General features: G+C 41.2%; 2 long non-coding RNA genes across 2 annotated transcripts; one reads left to right on the forward strand and one right to left on the reverse strand.

Moving 5' to 3' along the window:
- Positions 1-5,425: 5,425 nt before the first annotated feature.
- Positions 5,426-13,434, reverse strand: LOC143788733 (uncharacterized). The gene is made up of 4 exons (XR_013218722.1): positions 13,363-13,434; positions 11,894-12,037; positions 6,223-6,385; positions 5,426-5,550 (listed from the first exon to the last, which is right to left on the reverse strand). It is a non-coding gene; the product is annotated as an uncharacterized LOC143788733 (long non-coding RNA).
- On the forward strand, positions 5,510-12,375 carry LOC143788734 (uncharacterized). Its single transcript, XR_013218723.1, has 3 exons — positions 5,510-5,669; positions 11,911-12,085; positions 12,260-12,375. It is a non-coding gene; the product is annotated as an uncharacterized LOC143788734 (long non-coding RNA).
- Positions 13,435-17,158: the final 3,724 nt, after the last annotated feature.

The raw sequence follows: 17,158 nt of genomic DNA on the forward strand, positions 1-17,158 counted from the left end.
CAGTTTCCCATGCGGTTTACAGTACCATGTAAACCTATGGAAAACCAAATCCGCTGTGCACATGCTGCGGAAAAAACGTGCGGAAACGCAGCGTTGTTTTTTCCGCAACATGTCAATTCTTTGTGCGGATCTGCAGCGTTTCTGCACCCATTGACTTGCATTGAGTCGGGCACATCCGCAGCATAACCGCAGATCTAAAAAAGATCTGTGGTTTAGCTGCGGGTGAAACACTGCAGATCGGGAGGAGTGAAGAGTGTTGGCGGAGACTGTTCATGTATGTGTGTGCGGGCGGGGTCTGTGCGGGGCTCTCGGATGTCTGTGCGGGCTGCCCGGAGGTCTATGCGGGTTGCCGGGGGTCTGTGTGGGGATCTTGGATGTCTGTGCAGGCTGCTGGGGGTCTGTGCGGGCTGCCGGGGGTCTGTGCGGGCTGCCGGGGGACTGTGCGGGCTGCCGGGGGTCTGTGCGGGACTCTCGGATGTCTGTGCGGGCTGCCCGGGGGTCTGTGCGGGGCTCTCGGATGTCTGTGCGAGCTGCCCGGGGGTCTGTGCGGGCTGCCGGGGGTCTGTGCGGGCTGTCGGGGGGTCTGTGTGTGTGTGCTAGCATCGTCCGATGGGACTACAAGTCCCATCGGGCTATGCCTGCTGCAGTGACAGTGATTGACACACTAGCCAATGATGGGACAGTAGTAGTCGCATCATCCGGCTAATGTGTTGAATGTAAAAAAAACAAAACACAAACATATAACATACAACATACAACAGAACATACAACATATAACTTATAACATACAACAGAACATACAACATATAACATACAACAGAACATACAACATATAACATAACATACAACAAAACATACAACATATAACATACAACAGAACATACAACATATAACAGAACATACAACAGAACATATAACATATAACATACAATAGAACATACAACATATAACAGAACATACAACAGAACATATAACATATAACATACAATAGAACATACAACATATAACATGCAACAAAACATACAACATATAACATACAACATATAGCATATAACATACAACAGAACGTACAACATATAACATATAATCATACAACAGAACATACAACATATAACATACAACAAAACATACAACATATAACATATAACATACAACAAAACATACAACATATAACATACAACATATAGCATATAACATACAACAGAACATACAACATATAACACAACAAAACATACAACATATAACATACAACAGAACATACAACATATAACTTATAACATACAACAGAACATATATCATATAACATAAAACATATAACTTATAACATACAACAGAACATACAACATATAACATACAACAAAACATACAACATATAACATACAACAAAACATACAACATATAACATATAACATACAACAAAACATACAACATATAACATACAACATATAGCATATAACATACAACAGAACATATAACATACAACAGAACATACAACATAACATACAAAAGAACATATAACATACAAGAAAACATACAACAAATAACATGCAACATATAGCTGTACATACAACATACAACACACAAGAGAACATATAACATACAATACATACAGTACATTCATATATTACGGTACATACAATACATACATATATACAGTACATAGAGTACATACTCACCATCACCTTGTCATCTTGATCCCCAAAGCCAGTGTCACCTGTAAAAAATATTAAAATAATAAACAAACACTATACTCCCTGATCCGCAGATAACCAATTAAAACGAGTGTCACATGATGATCTCCTGTGGAGAGCAGCAGCATCAACTGATGCGACCGCTCTCCAGGGGCTCCAGGAATACAAGGTATCCTTCCGTACTGTATTCCTTCGCCACTGTAAAAAATAGTCCCTAGTCTCACTTGTGGCACTGCTGTGTGAGAAATTTCCCACTCAGCATTGCCATAAAGTGAGACTCTGAACTCAGGTAACCTCTTCAGTGATGCACTGCAGGAGCCATAGTCTCCTGTCAGTGTGTCACTGAAGGTCTATAGAGCAGTTACATCACCAATGTCACTGTTCTATAGGGGAGATCGTCGTGGGACACTCGTTATTAATTGGACTGCATCGGATGGGGAGTAAACGGTTTATTATTTTTAATTTTTTGCAGGCGCTCGAGTATGGTAAGTATGGTTAAATTAAGAATAATAAAATACTTTTTTCTGGCTGTGTCTATTTCTTTTTTAACTCTTTCACTACTATTGGATTAATAATGGATAGGTGTCTTATTGATGCCTCTCCATTATTAACCGGGCTTAATGTCACCTTACATTAGCAAGGTGACATTAACCCCTTATTACCCCATATCCCACCGCTACTCGGGAGTGGGAAGAGAGGGGCTAAGTGCCGGAAGTGGTGCATGTTACAGATGCGCCATTTCTGGGGTGGCTGTGGGTGGGTATTTGTAGCCGGGGGGGCCAATATCCATGGCCCATCTCTAGGCTATGAATATCAGCCCGCAGCTGTCTGCATAGCCTTTCTGGTTATAAAATATAGGGGACCCCACGTCATTTTTTTTGGGGGGGTCCCCCTATATTAACAGCCAGTAAAGGCTACGCAGACAGCTGCGGGCTAATATTCATAGCCTGAGAGGGGCCATGGGTATTAACTCCTCCTTCCCAGGCTACAAATACTGGCCCCCGGCCGTCGGCTTTCCCCCTCTGGCCCAGAAAATTGAGCGGGAGCCCACGCCATTTTTTTCCGTTTTTTTTTTTTTTTTTTTTTTAATTAAACGTTCTTTAAGAAAAATAGGCCTTGCTATTATATATATCAACAAATAGGAAAATCAGAGGTATTAGCCCCTGAGTCCAAAGAAGAGGACCATGAATTATCGCTAAAAAGACTATTTTATTGTTAACAAAAAAATAAAAACAACAAGGTTACAAAGCTTATTTTACACAAAAGTACCCAAGGGGCCAAAACAACCTTAAGGAAAAATATGCATTGCCATACTATTCATTACCAAATGTGGTGAGAGCAAATGAGACACTTCAATATTAATAACCTGTAGAAAGGTAAATTGCACAGCCAAATCCACCTGATGCATCGAATTTTGTGCATATAGACATCAACTATGCCCCTATAGGGAATACATAATGTACGCTATCAGGATGTGCTGACCACAGGAATTACAGAAATTAAAGTGCAGAAAATAAGGTATCTCACCGCAATGATTTGTGGATAAATGAAGGCTGCAGATCCCTGGTATAGGTGATTCGGCGTTCCCCTGTCGCCCCGACGCGCGTTTCGCCCTTAGCTTCTTCCTGGGGCGTGCCCAAGGGATGGAAGGTGCGGCTATTTAAATAAGTGACGGCCAATGAGCGTACGAGGACAGAAAGTAAAACCGTGATGTCATATCCCGATAACCAATGGGTGAATAGTGCACCGTGCTGTGTCTAAGTTACCGATACCCGGAAGTAACAACAAGAGATCGGCTGGTAAAAATCATATGCCGTACTGATTATATAGTGTTCATGAAAGAAGTGAAAAGATGTAAGCGCACTGAGAGTAGGTTGTACGGCGCATGCGTACAGCAGCATCAACCATGTAAACGCACTTCTCTGGTTACTCTCTCTGTACCAGGCACAAATATTTTGCGCAGGCTCAGTATGGAGCATTCCAAGAAATGCACGGTGATCTACTGATAGCGCATGCGCACACTCTCTCAGATAGCCAGTGAAAAGAAGTGCAATTACTGGATACTAAAAAGTACTTAATCCTAAAAGTACATTATAAACCATGAACAGTAAATAGTAATGACAGTGCCAAAGTGAAAAAAGAACTGCAAAAGTGCAGAATAAAATTTATTACGTATAAAGTGCGTATGTTAGGGTGTTATGAATTACCAGACATATAATATCATTAAAAATCCCACGTAAAACGCTAATAAAATGGGAAACTAGAATTTCAGTATGCCTGACCTTAAATAAGTGCTAAAAAAGAGAAACTAGATGCAAAAAAAGTATAAGGGTGAAAATATAATATAACGGGACAATTAAATACACGTAAATTCACAACCGTCCAGCAGGTGTATAAAGATAAAGTTTACAAGTGCAAATACAGCTCATATATTGACTCAAAAGACATAACGCATGCTAAATATTATTAATGTTGGACAAATTATTTTGCAATCATCCCGATATCGTATTATTAGAATACACCATAAGTCCATGTGTTATAAAAGGATGAAAGTAGTCCAAATTTTTCAAAAAAATCCCTCACTCAACAGAGTGGTATGTAATAAATAAGTCCATAATAAACGTGATGAGAATCCATGGAAAAAGTCTTCCTCAGAGAAGTCCCAAGGGGAATACTGGAATTGCGCTTTATGTGTCCATAGAAGCACCTGTTTTGCCGCCACAAGATAGACCTGGAGTGAAAAATCTCCCTGGAAGGTACCCATTAAATAGCCGTAAGGAACTAAAATAAAAAGACACTGATTAATAAACAGTACAGATACATACAATACATATAACAGCTAAAATTGCCAAATAAATAAATAAAATAACCCATCCCTAAAAAGATGCTCACTGCTATTACAAAAATAATAGAATAATAATTGGCCAACACTTCTACAGGAATGCTGCAAATCCCAAATTTTCATTAAGACCTCCTGGGCTAAGAGTCCCCAACCTATAAATCCACTTACTTTCTACTCTGGCTAGGATTTTACCCAAATCCCTTCCCCGAGATCCAAGTGTGACCTGATCTATAGCCTTAATCCTCAAGCCTCTTGCATTGCATTCGTGATGACTTTTGAAATGCCTAGGAAGGCTCTTGAGAGAGGAAATTTCTTTAATGGTTTTCGCTTTTTCAATATCCCTAATGTGCTCTCGAGTTCTTACCTTTAACTCCCTAGTGGTCAGGCCTATATAAACCTTCCCACAGGGACAGGTAGCATGGTAGATGACTCCAACCGATGCGCACGTGAGATGTTGCCGAATGGTATACGTTCTGGATCCATTCCAATTCTTGAAGGTAGTAGATTTAGTGTGATTATAACAACCCTTACAAAAGCCACAGGGAAAGAAGCCTGGCAATCCATTCAGATTCACCTGTTTATTAGCTGTCCTCGTAGACTCATAGTGGCTGTGGACCAATAGGTCCTTTAAGTTGGCGGATCTTCTAGCCACAATTGATGGTTGTGATGGGAGTATTCCTCTAAGGATTGGGTCCACCATTAGTACCTCCCAGTGCTTATAAACGATATCTTTCAAATTTTTCCATTCTTTATTAAATGTTGAAATGAACCGAACTTGGTTACCATCCACTCTAGTTGTAGATCTTGACGTCCGATATAATAGTTGATCTCTGGATGCTTTAACAGCTCATTGATAGCCTCTTTTTATGGCTCTTTTGCTATAGCCTCTGTCCAGAAATCTACCCGTCAGGTCAATGGCTTGTTTATTAAAATTTTTCTCATTTGAACAGATGCGTTTAGCTCGAAGATACTGACCAATGGGGATCCCACGAATAATTGATGGAGGATGCGATGAATCTGCGGACAAAAAAGAGTTCGTAGAAGTGGGCTTCCTAAATATATCCGTATTAATTCGCCCATCTGTATCAACACACATCTTGATATCCAAAAACTCCATTTCTCTCCCTGATTTAAAGGTAAGTTTTATGTTCAAGTTATTATCATTCAATTGGCTCATCAGGATATTTAATTCATCAGGTGTAGCATCCCATAGGAACAGGACATCATCGATGTACCTCATCCAGTTATGAACCTTGGACATACCCTGGATGAGGTCATCATGGAAGATGTCCATCTCCCAGGATCCCAAAAACAAATTGGCATACGAGGGGGCACAAGAGGCCCCCATCGCAGTGCCCTGCAATTGTAGGTATATGTGAGTATTGAAAATAAAGGTATTATGGGTTAATAAAAACTCCAAAAGTACCAAAATAAATTCAATCAGCCTATCATCAAGAGAACTTGAAGAGAGGAATCGTTTAGCCGCCCTCAAGCCATCATGATGGCGGATAGACGTGTACAATGATTCCACGTCGGCCGTTACGATGATCATACCCTCATCCAGGTATATTTGATCTAATCTTTGTAAGGCCGACGTGGTATCCCTGATGTAGGAGGGTAAATTTGTAACCAAGGGTTTCAAGAAATGATCCACAATATTTGCAATTAATTCACACGGCCCATCATTACCTGATACTATAGGTCGACCGGGTGGATCTAAAGCATTCTTGTGAAGCTTGGGGATCAGGTAAAAAGTAGGTAGTTTGGGATAGTTTAGCCGTATCTTATCAACCAATTTCTTAGAAACAATTCCTTGTATAAAAGCCTGGTCAATGATGTCCAGTAAGGTTTTCTGGAAAGAAGACAAAGGATTAAAAGTAAGCCGTTTATAACAAGATGTATCATTGAGTAGCTTGTAAGCTTGTCTCTCGTATTGCTCTTTGGGCCAGATGACTAAATTGCCACCTTTGTCGGCCGGCTTATATACTACGTCTGACCACTCCCTGAGTTCTTGTATGGCTTGGCGTTCTAACTTGGTTAGATTAGAAGCACTTTTTTGAGTTTTGGCTAGTTCTTCAATGTCTCTTGATACCAATTTGACAAAAGTGTCAACTGATGGACATATACTAAGGGGAGGGAATTTTTTGGATTTGGAAAAAAGTTTTGGAGGGATGGTACTAACCTCTGCCAGATTATTTTCCTCCTCCAAAGCCATCAAATTATCCAGAATTTCTCTATCCACCAGGCTAAGTGAAGGGTCATAATCTTGATTTTTGGAATGCAACTTTTTTAGTACCAATTTTCTGGCAAACAAATGGACATCTTTCACAGATGTAAATGCATCTAAATGATGTGAAGGGGAGAAAGTTAGGCCTTTTTGTAATACTGTTATTTGAACTGGTGTAAGCACATGTGTAGAAAGGTTACATGATGATCTCCTGTGGAGAGCAGCAGCATCAACTGATGCGACCGCTCTCCAGGGGCTCCAGGAATACAAGGTATCCTTCCGTACTGTATTCCTTCGCCACTGTAAAAAATAGTCCCTAGTCTCACTTGTGGCACTGCTGTGTGAGAAATTTCCCACTCAGCATTGTTATAAAGTGAGACTCTGAACTCAGGTAACCTCTTCAGTGATGCACTGCAGGAGCCATAGTCTCCTGTCAGTGTGTCACTGAAGGTCTATAGAGCAGTTACATCACCAATGTCACTGTCCTATAGGGGAGATCGTCGTGGGACACTTGTTATTAATTGGACTGCATCGGATGGGGAGTAAACGGTTTATTATTTTTAATTTTTTGCAGGCGCTCGAGTATGGTAAGTATGGTTAAATTAAGAATAATAAAATACTTTTTTCTGGCTGTCTTTATTTCTTTTTTAACTCTTTCACTACTATTGGATTAATAATGGATAGGTGTCTTATTGACGCCTCTCCATTATTAACCGGGCTTAATGTCACCTTACATTAGCAAGGTGACATTAACCCCTTATTACCCCATATCCCACCGCTACTCGGGAGTGGGAAGAGAGGGGCTAAGTGCCGGAAGTGGTGCATGTTACAGATGCGCCATTTCTGGGGCGGCTGTGGGTGGGTATTTGTAGCCGGGGGGGCCAATATCCATGGCCCATCTCTAGGCTATGAATATCAGCCCGCAGCTGTCTGCATAGCCTTTCTGGTTATAAAATATAGGGGGACCCCACGTCATTTTTTTTGGGGGGGTCCCCCTATATTAACAGCCAGTAAAGGCTACGCAGACAGCTGCGGGCTAATATTCATAGCCTGAGAGGGGCCATGGGTATTAACTCCTCCTTCCCAGGCTACAAATACTGGCCCCCGGCCATCGGCTTTCCCCCTCTGGCCCAGAAAATTGAGCGGGAGCCCACGCCATTTTTTTCCTTTTTTTTTTTTTTTTTTTTAAATTAAACGTTCTTTAAGAAAAATAGGCCTTGCTATTATATATCTATGAATATATGTATAGATATATGTATAGATATAACTATGGATATATCTATGGATGGATAACCATGCCTATATCTATCTATAGATATATTTATACATAGATATATCTATCCATATATCTATGTGGCTACTTTCACACATCAGATTTTTGCCGTCAGGTCCAATCCGGCGAGTTTTGAAAAAACTGATCTGTTTTTTTTTCCCGCCGGATCCGTTTTTTCTCATAGAGTTGTATTAGCACCGGATTGCGCCTGATGGCCACACGTTTCATCCATTTTTTACCGGATCCGTCAGAAAAGCTGTTTCCAGTGGACGGAGAAAACGTACAGAAGAACGGTTTTTCTGTCCGGCAAAGAAACGCACAGCGACGGATCTGGCGAAAATGAAACTGAGATGTGAATTGATAAATCCGGCCTCCGAATCTGGTTTTTCATGCATTTTTTCCAATGGGGGCTGGCTGCATTACATTCTATGAGGGCTGGCTGCATTAAATTCTATGGGGGGCTGTATTGCATTCTGTGGGGGAGGGCTGTATTACATTCTATGGGGGAGGGCTGTATTACATTCTATGTGGGAAGGCTGTATTACATTCTATGGGGGGCTGTATTACATTCTCTGGGGGCTACAGACAGAAGGACAGACAGAAAGACGGAAGTACCCCTTAGACAATTATATAGTAGATGGAGGACTGAGGAGTGTATTATACTATATGGAGGACTGAGGAGTGTATTATACTATATGGAGGACTGAGGTGCACATTATAATATATGGAGGACTATGGTGTGTATTATACTAAACAAGCAAAACGCTGCCTATTCATCGAGTGATTGGATTGTTTATGTGGGAACAGAAATCCTTGTTCTCAGCAACACATCGCCGGTGTAAACTGTAGTTGTGCTGTTGATAACATGATCCTGTATGGGGACAGATTGATCAATTGTGATTGTTCTGTTCCCTTCATTCTTTCTCAGTTGGTGTAAAGAGGCCGGGAAACAAGCGAACGACTTCAGTATTGTCATCACACTCGTTTAGTGGCCTGAGATCAGCGCATGTAAATACAGCAGAAATGCTTCGCAGGGAGACCAAGCAAGGATGATGACAGTTGTAGTTAGCTCCCAGAGCCTGGGAATAGCGCTAACTCTAATGCTTTTCCCAGCTGCCAAATCATTTAATTCTGGTATGTGTAATGATTTTTAGGGTTGATGTCAGCTGCGTAATGTCAGCTGCTATCAATCCGTGGTGTAAGTAATGAAGAGGTGTTTATCAGATATCCCCACTACTAGCCCAGACCTGGCGAGATCCAGCGACTCTGAAGAGCGGTGACGGTAGTAATAATACCGCTCTTCACAATTGCCGAGCTCATCGCAAGACCCGGAATATCTGAAGAGCGGTGACGTTACTGATGTCACCGCTCTTCAGAGTCACCGTGTCTCGTGCTACGCAGCTGAATCAAAAGTGGCTGTATGCAAAGTTTATGGAGCATCAGAATGAAGTTCCACAGCCTTTGGTCGTCTCAATCCCTTCATTATCTACAAGATCCAGTTATGTAGGTAAAGTAGCAGCTTTTCTTGGTACTGCAACTAAAAGCAATAAATAGGACCGAGCTGTAATGCTGGATACAGCTGTAATTATATGTTATATAGTCGTGTTACACTCCCCTCACTTCTTGTAACCTACAAGAGTACAAAGATATTATACAGTCACCATGTGAGAAGTGGGCCTGTGTAACTTTAAATGCCAGGGCTGAATTTTAGTCCCAGTCCAGCCCTGATGTTAACATAGGACTCCTTTGATTTCACTTTCACTTGAGTTTTTGGATAGTTTCTGCTTGAATATATTTTCAGAATGTCAGAATAGTTCCCCAGAGCTGCTGATTTGATGTGAACTGTCACCCATCTTTATAGATCTTTTGCTTGATGATACTCCAAAGGTTCTCATTAGAGTTGAGGTTAGGGGAGGATGGTGGCTACCTATGAGTTTCTCTCCTTTTATGGCCATAGCAGCCAATAACTCAAGAGATATTCTTTGCAACATGAGATGGTGCATTGTCATGTTTGTATGAGGATGATTTTGCTATGGATTGTATGGTTCTTCTATTTGTACCACAAAAGAAAGTGGTGGTAATTCAGAAACTCTATATAATTTGCTGAGATCATATTCATACCTTCAGGGTCCCTAAAGGAGCCTTCAAGCTTTCTCCCCATGACTGCAGCAGAAAACATGGCTCCGCCATTTCCTAGCTTATGTCGCAGGCTTGTTGGGACATGATGGCCATCCACCAACCATTCACTACTCTATCCATCTGGACCATTCATGATTGCATGGTGGCACTCATCAGTAAACAAGCCTGTTTTAAAATGAGTTGTTTATGTCTGGATCTACTGAAACCATTTCTGCTTGTGAGTACTATTTATTAATTGTAGATTTATGCACAACTGAAAGACTCTGGAGGATCCTACATCTTGAGGTTTGCAGGACTCCAGAGGCACCAGCAGGTTCAAATACCTGTTTGCTGCTTTGTAAGATACTATAGCAGCTGATCTCTTAATCAAATGAATTTGTCTGGTAGAAATCTTCCTCATTACACCTTTATCTGCAAGAACCCATCTGAACTGTGTATCGGGCACACATATCTTCACAGTGAGATGATCACGCTCAAATTTTTGTGAACTATCTAATATTTTCATACCTTGTCTAAGGCATGCCACTATTTGATACTTTTAGGCAGTAGAGGGATCCTTTTTCTTTTTCATATTCCTTGAAACCTGTGGCTGCTTAATAATGTGGAACATATTTCTTAAAGGACTTGTCCACTACTAGGACAACCCCAATAAATAAAAACACATATAATCACCTTTCATGCTGGCGAGTGAGATGTCAGCAATCACGTTTCTGGAAATCTCGAGGGGTTGTTATAACTTGTGGGTTGTCACTGTTCCCACTTTTGGATAAATTGAACATTAAGAACAAGTCAGAGAGCAACCATAGCCCTGATTTCCCGATGTTCAATTTGTCCAAAGGCGGAGACAGTTATGCTAGCACTAATTGGACACATGACTCAAGCGTCATAGCAACCTCATGTGGTCCCCAGGAACGCGATTGCTTCAACTGCATCAGTGGCAAGGTTTCACATAGCCACTCATACGTGGACCAGTGAGCATGGCCAGGGACATTACATTTCCCTAACTGTTTATGGGGTAAATGTAGTGGTGGTTGGAACAGAGGCAGAAGGCGACCTACCAACACAGAATTGCTGGACGTTTCACTGTCCATGTTGCTTCCTCCTTCACTTCCTCCACCAAGGGGGAGACAGTTATGCTAGCACAAATTGGGCACTGGACTCCAGCATCACAACAACCTCATGTGATGCCCAGGAACGCAATTTCTGACACTGTTCGAACAGAGCTGGCATGGAAGGTGCGTATAAGCGTTTTTATTTTATTGACACCAAACATTCAGATCATGAAGGGGTTGTCCTAGTGGTAGACAACCGCTTTAAGTAATTTGTTTTCCTTTAATTTACATCACTTGGCAAACTAATTATTACAGGTGTTTGATATTGATTTTAGTGATCCAAAGAAACCTGAGACACAGTACCATCTGTCATGTTCCTAGGTTTGAACCCTTGAACCTGTATTTTGTGGTCAGCTTCTGTATCTGCCTAGCCACAGCAGACACACCTTTTCTCTGGGTGTAGGTTCTGTTATTCTGGCTACAGTCTGTTTAGCATAACATAGGAGTTTTCATTTGTCTGCCCTATCCCCATTCGGGTGCAGCTTTATATTCTTTTCCCCTGCTGGTGATAGTTTCATGTGGATGTTCAGCCATTCTATTGTAGTTTATAGCCAGTCAATGAAATTCCAGCTAGGGTTTATCTCCTTGCTGTATCTGTTCTGCACCTACCTTCTCTTTCTTTTAAGGATGTAGGCGGCATATAATTAGGGATGAGCGAACCTGACCCATGGAAGCACTAATTGTGTGAAACGGCCGTCATCCAGCTCACTCTCCCCGCACCCTCGACGTCTCCGCTTGTCTTCTATGCAAAGTCTGTACATGGATTAAAGACAGATTAAAGATATTCACTTTGCAACCTGGGTGAGTGCCGCATTTTTCTACTTTCTTGTGCAAAGTAATTCTTAATACAGTCACTTCCCCTATTATAAAGAAGGAGTCCACACTTATGCAGCACATTATTATAGTTTTGTTATTTTTATTTTCCTCATCAAAATTATTTCAATTTGTTTCTTATTGGATTTGTGAAATTTATAGGTGACATTAAAGGTGGAAAAAGTGTCCTGTGCAGTGTGGGGGGCTCTGCCATTCCATCCATGCTTTCCTGTGCATGTGCGGTGGATTCCTTCTGGGAAAATGGCCGCCGGGAGGCGGCGCATGCACAGATGAAGATCTTGGCACTGAGATCTCGGGAGATACACCGGGGACAGAGCGTGGCGGCAAGCACCGGACACCCGCCGCAGCAGCACAGATAAGGTATATCTGCATTGTAAGACGCACCCCCATTTCCCCCCAAAATTTGATGGGAAAAAAAGTGCGTCTTACAAAGTGAAAAATACGGTAGGACAACATAATTTGCATTGATGCTCCCAATTTGCAAAATGTTCTGACAAAATTCAAGTATTTTTTTCTATAAACAATTTTTTTTCATAATTAAAATAATAAAATTAAATATAAACATATAAAAATATCCAAACCAGACTTCAACATTTTAGCAAAATATGTTAACTTTAAAGGGAATCCATCAGCAGCATGATGTTGGTGAAGAGACCCTGAATCCAACGACAGTTGTGACACAATCAGAGGTTTTAGATTTCGCAATGCAGCAGAGCTGAAAACCTGCTATATATATAATGTCTATAGACAGTGAGCTGCTTATCACAGGAGGGGCAGAGTTTGATAATTACTGGACACCACACAGCTGGACATCATTGAGTTTAGTGTTTTAACCCCTACCTCATGCTGTCCTCAGATTACATAGCAAAAACCTGTGGACAGATTCCCTTTTAATAAAGGTCTGGCTGATAAGTTATCGGGCCAGACATCGACATAACAAACTTTTTTTCCAATGAATAATAATCATTTCAAAATAGTTTTGATCTTTTAACTGTAAACTGATGTCCTATAAATTTAATCTGCCAGATAGAAAATAATGATATTTAAAAAAAAAAAAAAAGGGGATTTTTATTGATTGTTGCCAATTGTTTTAGCAGCACAGACGTTGTTATTGTAATAAATAGATACATGTATAAATCAGATCAAGAAGCTTCTTTTAATCTAAAGAACTCCATAAAATGGTGATGCTAAACATGTCTGACATATCTGTAGTATAATTACCGTATTTATTTACCATTTAGTACCTTCCAAACATGCAGGACATCTCTAGTCTCAGGACTTGGAAAGTCTATGAGCCTCTCCTCCACCCATCTGCTGTACATATTAGGAAAGGAATAGATGTTAAATAAAAATATATAAAATTATATACAAGTTTTAAATCTAGAAACAGGCCTTCACAATATTTATTCCGGTCCACCAAAAAGTAAGTAAGCACCATGGATCACATGAACCATTCACCAAAAATAGCAGACTGATGTCTGCTCTGCTCTGTGATATGGTTGGAAGCAGTGGTTTGCATTGTTTCCCATCAGGAATGGGGCTATGGGTCGAAATGTGACCTGTTTTTGATAAAATTGTCTTGAATGTCTGAGGGAAATTAGAATGTGAACACCATGGGGACAGGGACTGAGGTTAATGGTGACAATTTCTGCAAAATATAATAAAGCTATATAATGGGCAGCACGGTGGCGCAGTGGATAGCATAGCAGCCTTGCAGCGCTGGAGTCCTGGGTTCAAATCCCACCAAGGACAACATCTGCAAAGAGTTTGTATGTTCTCTCTGTGTTTGCGTGGGTTTCCTTCGGGCACTCCGGTTTCCTCCCACATTCCAAAGACCTACTGATAGGAGGGAATAGATTGTGAGCCCCATTGGGGACAGCGATGATAATGTGTGTAAAGCGCTGCGGAATATGTTAGCACTATATAAAAATAAAGATTTTTTATTATAATGGGAAGTAAATAAAAAAATGAGTTTCTAACTATACATTCCCTTATAATTGAAACATACCACATTAATATCCTGTATCTTGCTTTTTATTGTTGTTACGATTTTGGGCTAAGAGAACTAAATTGGTGAACCCTCTGGACCGCGACAGCGAACCTCCCCAGGATGAGTGGACCAGGTAGACCACCCCCAATACAGGGAGCGTTAGGAGCAGGCCCAGGGGAGACTACTGTACGGCAGCTGGTACCAAACGAAGGAGGGAAGGTAAACGACTAGACAGGGACGACGGGAAACAAAACATGAAAGAGGACGGGACGTGGAAACGGGAGACTGACAAAAGACAGACGGGAGACAAACCAGAGGAATAGATGAGGAAACAGGACAACGGACGAGCGGGGAGGGCGACGGCAGCAGGAACAAACTGAGGAACAGGAGCACCGGGGAAACGGAGACACAGGAGGGCTGGAGCTGAAAGGGAACAAGGAAAAACACAAAATGGTTAAGCACAGGAAACGGTAGCTAGAGACGGAAGACTAGGCCACAGAGAAAATGCAGAGCACGCAGAGAAGCGTGAGGGTCAGAGACACTTGCTAGGAAAACAAATGACAATCAGGCACAGCCAAAAGGAAGAGGCGGCCTGATATGCAGAGCGGCAGCGTACCTTCTGGGTCAAGGTCCTCCAGGGGCATAGAGAACAGCGGAAGGAGCGGCAGATCATAGAAGACAGTGTGCGTGTGCGCAGTGAAACCTAGTGCGCGCGCGCCTGACAGGAAGCAGGAGCCGGAGGTGCGAGCAGAGGAGCCGGCGCTGGAGGGAGAACAGGAGCGCACCGGAACGCCGTAGAATGGTAAGTATAAGCGCGCAGCAGGGGCAGCGGCGGTGATCTGACCATTGTGATGCAATATTCTTTCAGAAAAATACTCCACGAGTGGGAAGCAAAGAGTCTAGGAGTTATTATGGCTTTGAAAAATACCTACTACAAGGTGCTTCTTTTAGAAAGAAGAAAATGTGATTAATCAGTACAGGGCTGGAATTGAAAACTTAATGTGATAAATACATGACATCTATCTTTTTCAAGAGACAGGGTATTGGAAAGGCTGATGTCTGTGAAGGCAATTAGCTAGTGAAAACAAGGCATTAACTCCTCCAATACCTTAACCCCTTCACCCCCCAAGCCTGTTTTCACGTTCATGACCAAGCCAAATCTTACAATTCTGACCAGTGTCACTTTATGAGGTTATAACTCTAGAACTCTTCAACGGATCCCCCTGATTCTGAGAATGTTTTTTCGTGACATATTTTACTTCATAACAGTGGCAACATTTGTTCGATAGGACTTGCGTTTATTTGTGAAAAAAATGGAAATTTGTAAAAAAAATTGAAAATGTCACGATTTTTGAAACTTTTAATTTTTATGCAGTTAAACCAGAAAGTTATGTCACACAAAATAGTATATAAATTACATTTTCCACATGTCTACTTTACATCAGCACACTTTTTTAAACACAATTATTTTTGTTAGGAAGTTAGAAGAGGTTAAAAGTTGACCATGGATTTCTTATTTTTCCAACAAAATGTACAAAACTATTTTTTAGGGACCACATCATATTTGAAGTAACTTTGAGGGGCCTATATGACACAAAATACCCCAAATTTACACCATTCTAAAAATTGCACCCCTCTAGGTATTTGAAGTCACATTCAAAAAGTTTATTAAACTTTCAAGTGCTTCACAGGAACTGAAGCTGTCACAAGGGTGACACGTACCCCTCTAAGATCTGGAGTTAGACAGTCACATCGGGTAATAAATCGCAGGTCTTCTTTAGAGATGGTGTGATTTGTGTCCCATATTAAATTGATTTAGTTTCTTCTGGTGCTGAAGAGGTTAACAACCCCTTCTACGCTGATATGAAACATGCAGCTCCATTTCAGCTGCTTCTGATCTGGTCATTACCATTTACTATAAAAACTGGTCAGACCTTCTTATCGCTGCCGACTAAAGACTCTTCTTCCTGTGCTGTGTGCTAAATCTAGGGTCTCATAGCAGCAGACTGTTGGTCTGGCGGGCAATCAGGCTAAATCGGAACCCAAGGTGGCCCTCCCAAATAGGTTTTCTTGGGGACTGGTTAAATTTGTTGTATTCTGTGACAGGAAAGATATATATCTTGGTACCGTGTTAGCCAGAAGATAGAAAAATATTTTGAAAAAAGAGTCCTTGGTGGTTGATACCTTTTAATGACTAACTGAAAAGATGGTAACAAATTGCAAGCTTTCAAGACTACGCCGGTCTCTTCATCAGGCTAATACAAATTATGAAAAAAACACATATTTATGCACAATACAGCCCAGAAAAAAATGCCATTGATAAGACAGGTGACGTGAAGCAGAACTAAAATGTTTATGTCCAGAAATATTGGAACAGTTCATAGATAAGGAGTCTGAATGTTTTATGGTACTCTGAATGGGTCTGGTTCTCTGTTATGATGACCCACACATGGTCTGAGGAGCAAGTTCCTTAATTGATGTAAAAAGACATAAATCCATGCCACACATTCATTCCTTTGAGTGTGTCAAAGGTCATCATCAGCTTATATTCCCAGACTCTTCTGTCTCTCTGAGATTTGAAATTACCTTTTAATACAAGTAATTTCATGTCCATAATGCTGTGATCCGGGAAACAAAAATGTATTGCCACAGGTAGATCCATTCTTTTTTCTCTTATTGTGTGGCGATGAGAATTCATTCTTGTTCTAAGCTTTTGCCCTATCTCCTCTACATACAGACCCCCAGTTGGACATTTGGTACAAATAATTAGGTACACCACATTAGATGTGATGCAGCTGAAAGTACCTAGGATCTTGTAGTCCTGATATGAGTTGGGGATCTTTATCTTGTCCGTAATCATTATAAATGGACAGGTTGTACATTTTTTCTGGTTGCAAGGAAAGGTTCCTGCAGCTGTTGGAGAGGACAGGGAGCTTCTGACAATGATATTTCTTAGATTTGGGGGCTGCCTAAAAAGAAGTAGTGAGGGGTCTGGAAAAAATGGATTGTGAGCAGGCATCTTTTAGTAGTAAAGGTTGTAATTTCCGTGC

This window comes from Ranitomeya variabilis, chromosome 8 (genome assembly GCF_051348905.1).
Source record: "Ranitomeya variabilis isolate aRanVar5 chromosome 8, aRanVar5.hap1, whole genome shotgun sequence".
Lineage (NCBI taxonomy): Eukaryota > Metazoa > Chordata > Amphibia > Anura > Dendrobatidae > Ranitomeya > Ranitomeya variabilis.